Source organism: Syngnathus scovelli, unplaced genomic scaffold, assembly GCF_024217435.2.
Source record: "Syngnathus scovelli strain Florida unplaced genomic scaffold, RoL_Ssco_1.2 HiC_scaffold_502, whole genome shotgun sequence".
NCBI classification, from domain to species: domain Eukaryota; kingdom Metazoa; phylum Chordata; class Actinopteri; order Syngnathiformes; family Syngnathidae; genus Syngnathus; species Syngnathus scovelli.
This window is the reverse complement of record NW_026061607.1, coordinates 2,802-10,000: the sequence shown is the minus strand read 5'-3', so window position 1 is coordinate 10,000 and position 7,199 is coordinate 2,802.

Here is a 7,199-nt window from a genome sequence, read left to right as displayed (position 1 = left end):
TGAGACAGAACCCTTGACGGGCCGTTCGCAGATTTTTGCCCGGGCTTTGTTTACCGAGGCGGCCGGTACCTCCGTCTGCCTTGGATGGACCGCATCCGCAGATTTTCGTCCGGCCTTAGCTTAAGGAGACGGCCGTTGCCTCCGATCCTCCGGGCTAGAGCCGGGTGAGGTCGTCTCGAACCACGTGCCTGAAGGCCGCCTCGCGCCGGATTCGGCCCCGCTCATTCGTCGGAGTGACCGCCCGACGCGGGCATCGCTAGATTAGCCGTGGCCCCGATCCTTCCCCATCGACAGCCTTTCGCCCCCTTCGCTCCGGCCTCTGAGGCGGCCGGTACCCCTTTCTTGGATGAGACAGAACCCTTGACGGGCCGTTCGCAGATTTTTGCCCGGCCTGTGTTTAAGGAGGCGGCCGGTACCTCCCTCCTTGGATGACCAACAACCCTTGACCGGCCATTCGCAGATTTTTGCCCGGCCTGTGTTTAAGGAGGCGGCCGGTACCTCCCTCCTTGGATGACCTTCTACCCTTGACGGGCCATTCGCAGATTTTTGCCCGGCCTGTGTTTAAGGAGGCGGCCGGTACCTCCCTCCTTGGATGACCTTCTACCCTTGACGGGCCATTCGCAGATTTTTGCCCGGCCTGTGTTTAAGGAGGCGGCCGGTACCTCCCTCCTTGGATGACCTTCTACCCTTGACGGGCCATTCGCAGATTTTTGCCCGGCCTGTGTTTAAGGAGGCGGCCGGTACCTCCCTCCTTGGATGACCTTCTACCCTTGACGGGCCATTCGCAGATTTTTGCCCGGCCTGTGTTTAAGGAGGCGGCCGGTACCTCCCTCCTTGGATGACCCACTACCCTTGACGGGCCCATTCGCAGATTTTTGCCCGGCCTGTGTTTAGGGAGGCGACCGGTCCTCCGTAGCTTGATCGGATTTCCCTTCCGGCCTGTGTTTAAGGAGGCGGCCGGTCCTCCGTAGCTTGATCGGATTTCCCTTCCAGCCTGTGTTTAAGGAGGCGGCTGGTCCTCCCCGGTCGGTTGCCAAGCGACCGGGACCCGCAAGTGGGCAGGAACCGTCCACCCAACGCCGGCGAGCCGGGGCCGGTGGGGGCCCTACCAAGGCGGGTCTAACTTCAGGCGGTGCAAACGGGGGAGGGGGGTAAGGACGGCTGCCGGGAGCAGACAGCCGTCCCCGGGAGGGGGTAGTAGCTTCGCGGCGGCCGCCGGGAGCAGACGGCCGTCCGCGCATTCTGCCAATGCCTGTAGGACTTTGAATATTTCACAGCCGTGCTGTGGCACTTAGAAAGTTTTTCAGAGACGTGGCACTTAGAAAGTTTTTTCAGAGATGTGGCACTTAGAAAGTTTTTCAGAGATGTGGCACTTAGAAAGTTTTTGAGAGATGTGGCACTTAGAAATTTTTTGAGAGATGTGGCACTTTGAAAATTTTTGAGAAATGTGGCACTTAGAAAATTTTCTCTCTCTCTCTGGAAGTGCCGTGCCTTCTTCAGTTCTGCTATCCGAGCAGGGGACGCTTGCTGGCGGCCGTTACCAGCGCTCGGACCAGGCCCAATTGATTTGCATGGAAAACAATTGCGTCCCCCATGCTCGTTCTGACTATATTTTGCGAAAGGGGGGTAAAGTGATGAGTACACTAAGTGGGGGGACCAACCCATGTACTCTAGAAAAAGTACATGGGTTGACAAAAGACCAGTTCGTACTGCACCCCTGGTACCCAAACCCCTGGTACCTTTAGGCACTTAGAAAAATTTCGCCCAAATTTGGAGGTCGCTCCAGGGGAAGAGGCCGAATTTTCGCCTATTACGGCCGACCGCGGGAACCAGCCGAGGCGGACGCTTTTCGGCGCAAGAGCCGTTGGCACTTAGAAAATATTCGCTAAACTTCAAAGGACCTCCAGGGGAAGAGGCCGAATTGTCACTTTTTCTGGCCGACATCGGGAACCAGCCGAGTCGGACTCTTTACGGCGGAGCAGCCGTTGGCACTTAGAAAATATTCGCCAAACTCGGCCGGACTTCCAGGGGAAGAGGCCGAATTGTCACTTGTTCTGCCCGACATCGGGAACCAGCCGAGTCGGACACTTTAAGGCGGAGCAGCCGTTGGCACTTAGAAAATATTCGCCAAACTTGAACGGACCTCCAGGGGAAGAGGCCGAATTTTCACCTGTTCTGGCCGACATCGGGAACCAGCCGAGTCGGACTCTTTAAGGCGGAGCAGCCGTTGGCACTTAGAAAATATTCGTTAAACTTGAAAGGACCTCCAGGGGAAGAGGCCGAATTGTCACTTGTTCTGGCCGACATCGGGAACCAGCCGAGTCGGACGCTTTAAGGCGGAGCAGCCGTTGGCACTTAGAAAATATTCGTTAAACTTGAAAAGACCTCCAGGGGAAGAGGCCGAATTGTCACTTGTTCTGGCCGACATCGGGAACCAGCCGAGTCGGGCCCTTTAAGGCTGAGCAGCCGTTGGCACTTAGGAAATATTTGCCTTAACTCGGCCGGACTTCCAGGGGAAGAGGCCGGATTTTCACTTGTTCTGGCCGACATCGGGAACCAGCCGAGTCGGACGCTTTAAGGCGGAGCAGCCGTTGGCACTTAGAAAATATTCCCCAAACTTGAACGGACCTCCAGGGGAAGAGGCCGAATTTTCACTTGTTCTGGCCGACATCGGGAACCAGCCGAGTCGGACTCTTTACGGCGGAACAGCCGTTGGCACTTGGGAAATATTCGCCGAACTCGGCCGGACTTCCAGGGGAAGAGGCCAATTTTTCACTTGTTCTGGACGACATCGGGAACCAGCCGAGTCGGACCCTTTACGGCGGAACAGCCGTTGGCACTTAGGAAATATTTGCCTTAACTCGGCCGGACTTCCAGGGGAAGAGGCCGGATTTTCACTTGTTCTGGCCGACATCGGGAACCAGCCCAGTCGGACTCTTTACGGCGGAGCAGCCGTTGGCACTTAGGAACTATTCGCCGAACTCGGCCGGACTTCCAGGGGAAGAGGCCGATTTTTCACTTGTTCTGGCCGACATCGGGAACCAGCCGAGTCGGACCCTTTACGGCGGAACAGCCGTTGGCACTTAGGAAATATTTGCCTTAACTCGGCCGGACTTCCAGGGGAAGAGGCCGGATTTTCACTTGTTCTGGCCGACATCGGGAACCAGCCGAGTCGGACCCTTTACGGCGGAACAGCCGTTGGCACTTGGGAAATATTTGCCTTAACTCGGCCGGACTTCCAGGGGAAGAGGCCGGATTTTCACTTGTTCTGGCCGACATCGGGAACCAGCCGAGTCGGACACTTTACGGCTGAGCAGCCGTTGGCACTTAGGAAATATTTGCCTTAACTCGGCCGGACTTCCAGGGGAAGAGGCCGGATTTTCACTTGTTCTGGCCGACATCGGGAACCAGCCGAGTCGGACACTTTAAGGCTGAGCAGCCGTTGGCACTTAGGAAATATTTGCCTTAACTCGGCCGGACTTCCAGGGGAAGAGGCCGGATTTTCACTTGTTCTGGCCGACATCGGGAACCAGCCGAGTCGGACACTTTAAGGCTGAGCAGCCGTTGGCACTTAGGAAATATTTGCCTTAACTCGGCCGGACTTCCAGGGGAAGAGGCCGGATTTTCACTTGTTCTGGCCGACATCGGGAACCAGCCGAGTCGGACACTTTAAGGCTGAGCAGCCGTTGGCACTTAGGAAATATTTGCCTTAACTCGGCCGGACTTCCAGGGGAAGAGGCCGATTTTTCACTTGTTCTGGCCGACATCGGGAACCAGCCGAGTCGGACGCTTTACGGCGGAGCAGCCGTTGGCACTTAGGAAATATTCGTTAATCTTGAACGGACCTCCAGGGGAAGAGGCCGAATTTTCACTTGTTCTGGCCGACATCGGGAACCAGCCGAGTCGGACGCTTTACGGCGGAGCAGCCGTTGGCACTTAGGAAATATTCGTTAATCTTGAACGGACCTCCAGGGGAAGAGGCCGAATTTTCACTTGTTCTGGCCGACATCGGGAACCAGCCGAGTCGGACACTTTACGGCGGAGCAGCCGTTGGCACTTAGGAAATATTCGCCAAAATGTTCCGGACCTCCAGGGGAAGAGGCCAAATTTTCACTTGTTCTGGCCGACCGGGTGAACCGGCCGAGGCGGACACTTTACGGCGGAGCAGCCGTTGGCACTTAGGAAATATTCGCCAAAATGTTCCGGACCTCCAGGGGAAGAGGCCGAATTTTCACTTGTTCTGGCCGACCAAGGGAACCAGCCGAGGCGGACACTTTACGGCGGAGCAGCCGTTGGCACTTAGAAATTATTCAGACTTCCATAAACACACATCGGCCTTTTGCCGTCACTGCCCGGGATGGGCACCGTGGTAGCTCGGACAGTTCGTGTGACAGCTTCCGCTGGCACTTAGACAATTTTTAAAATGAAAATAAACAGTTCTGCACATACGTGCCGACTATATTTTGCGAAAGGGGGGTAAAGTGATGAGTACACTAAGTGGGGGGACCAAGTACATAAAGCCCACCCCTGGTACCTCAGAGAGGCCGAATTGACACATTTTGTGTCCGACCGCGGGAACCAGCCGAGGCGGACGCTTTTCGGCGCAAGAGCCGTTGGCACTTAGAAAATATTCGTTAATCTTGAACGGACCTCCAGGGGAAGAGGCCGAATTTTCACTTGTTCTGGCCGACATCAGGAACCAGCCCAGGCGGACGCTTTTCGGCGCAAGAGCCGTTGGCACTTAGAAGATATTCGTTAATCTTGAACGGACCTCCAGGGGAAGAGGCCGAATGTTCACTTGTTCTGGCCGACATCGGGAACCAGCCGAGTCGGACGCTTTACGGCGGAGCAGCCGTTGGCACTTAGAAAATATTCGTTAATCTTGAACGGACCTCCAGGGGAAGAGGCCGAATTTTCACTTGTTCTGGCCGACATCGGGAACCAGCCGAGTCGGACGCTTTACGGCGGAGCAGCCGTTGGCACTTTGAAAATATTCGTTAAACTTCAACTGACCTCCAGGGGAAGAGGCCGAGTTTCCACTTGTTCTGGCCGACATCGGGAACCAGCCGAGTCGGACACCTTACGGCGGAAGAGCCGATGGCACTTAGAAAATATTCGTTAAACTTGAACGGACCTCCAGGGGAAGAGGCCGAATTTTCGCTTGTTCAGGCCGACCGGAGGAACCGGCCGAGTCGGACACCTTACGGCGGAAGAGCCGATGGCACTTAGAAAATATTCGTTAAACTTGACAGGACCTCCAGGGGAAGAGGCCGAATTTTCGCTCGTTCAGGCCGACCGGAGGAACCGGCCGAGACGGACACCTTACGGCGGAAGAGCCGATGGCACTTAGAAAATATTCGTTAAACTTGACAGGACCTCCAGGGGAAGAGGCCGAATTTTCGCTCGTTCGGGCCGACCGGAGGAACCGGCCGGGTCGGACACCTTACGGCGGAAGAGCCGTTCGCACTTAGAAAATATTCGTTAAACTTGACAGGACCTCCAGGGGAAGAGGCCGAATTTTCGCTTGTTCAGGCCGACCGGAGGAACCGGCCGAGTCGGACACCTTACGGCGGAAGAGCCGATGGCACTTAGAAAATATTCGTTAAACTTGACAGGACCTCCAGGGGAAGAGGCCGAATTTTCGCTCGTTCAGGCCGACCGGAGGAACCGGCCGAGTCGGACACCTTACGGCGGAAGAGCCGATGGCACTTAGAAAATATTCGTTAAACTTGACAGGACCTCCAGGGGAAGAGGCCGAATTTTCGCTCGTTCAGGCCGACCGGAGGAACCGGCCGAGTCGGACACCTTACGGCGGAAGAGCCGATGGCACTTAGAAAATATTCGTTAAACTTGACAGGACCTCCAGGGGAAGAGGCCGAATTTTCGCTCGTTCAGGCCGACCGGAGGAACCGGCCGAGTCGGACACCTTACGGCGGAAGAGCCGATGGCACTTAGAAAATATTCGTTAAACTTGACAGGACCTCCAGGGGAAGAGGCCGAATTTTCGCTCGTTCAGGCCGACCGGAGGAACCGGCCGAGTCGGACACATTACGGCGGAAGAGCCGATGGCACTTAGAAAATATTCGCAGAAGTTGGCCGGACTTCCAGAGCGAGAGGCCGAATTGTCACATTATTTGGCCGACTAGGGGAACCGGCCGAGTCGGACACCTTACGGCGGAAGAGCCGATGGCACTTAGAAAATATTCGTTAAACTTGACAGGACCTCCAGGGGAAGAGGCCGAATTTTCGCTCGTTCAGGCCGACCGGAGGAACCAGCCGGGTCGGACACGTTACGGCGGAAGAGCCGTTCGCACTTAGAAAATATTCGTTAAACTTCACAGGACCTCCAGGGGAAGAGGCCGAATTTTCGCTCGTTCGGGCCGACCGGAGGAACCGGCCGGGTCGGACACGTTACGGCGCAACAGCCGTTGGCACTTTGAAAATATTCGCCAAAATGTTCCGGACCTCCAGGGGAAGAGGCCGAATTTTCGCTCGTTCGGGCCGACCGGAGGAACCAGCCGGGTCGGACACGTTACGGCGCAACAGCCGTTCGCACTTAGAAAATATTCGCCAAAGTCGTCCGGACCTCCAGGGGAAGAGGCCGAATTTTCGCTCGTTCGGGCCGACCGGAGGAACCAGCCGGGTCGGACACGTTACGGCGATACAGCCGTTGGCACTTTGAAAATATTCGCCAAAATGTTCCGGACCTCCAGGGGAAGAGGCCGAATTTTCGCTCGTTCGGGCCGACCGAAGGAACCAGCCGGGTAGGACACTTTACGGCGGAACGGCCGTTGGCACTTTGAAAATATTCGCCAAAATGTTCCGGACCTCCAGGGGAAGAGGCCGAATTTTCGCTCGTTCGGGCCGACCGGAGGAACCGGCCGGGTCGGACACGTTACGGCGCAACAGCCGTTGGCACTTTGAAAATATTCGCCAAAATGTTCCGGACCTCCAGGGGAAGAGGCCGAATTTTCGCTCGTTCGGGCCGACCGGAGGAACCAGCCGGGTCGGACACGTTACGGCGGAACAGCCGTTGGCACTTTGAAAATATTCGCCAAATGTTCCGGACCTCCAGGGGAAGAGGCCGAATTTTCGCTCGTTCGGGCCGACCGGGAGAACCAGCCGAGGCGGACACTTTACGGCGGTTGAGCCGTTGGCACTTAGAAATTATTCAGACTTCCATCAAACACACATCGGCC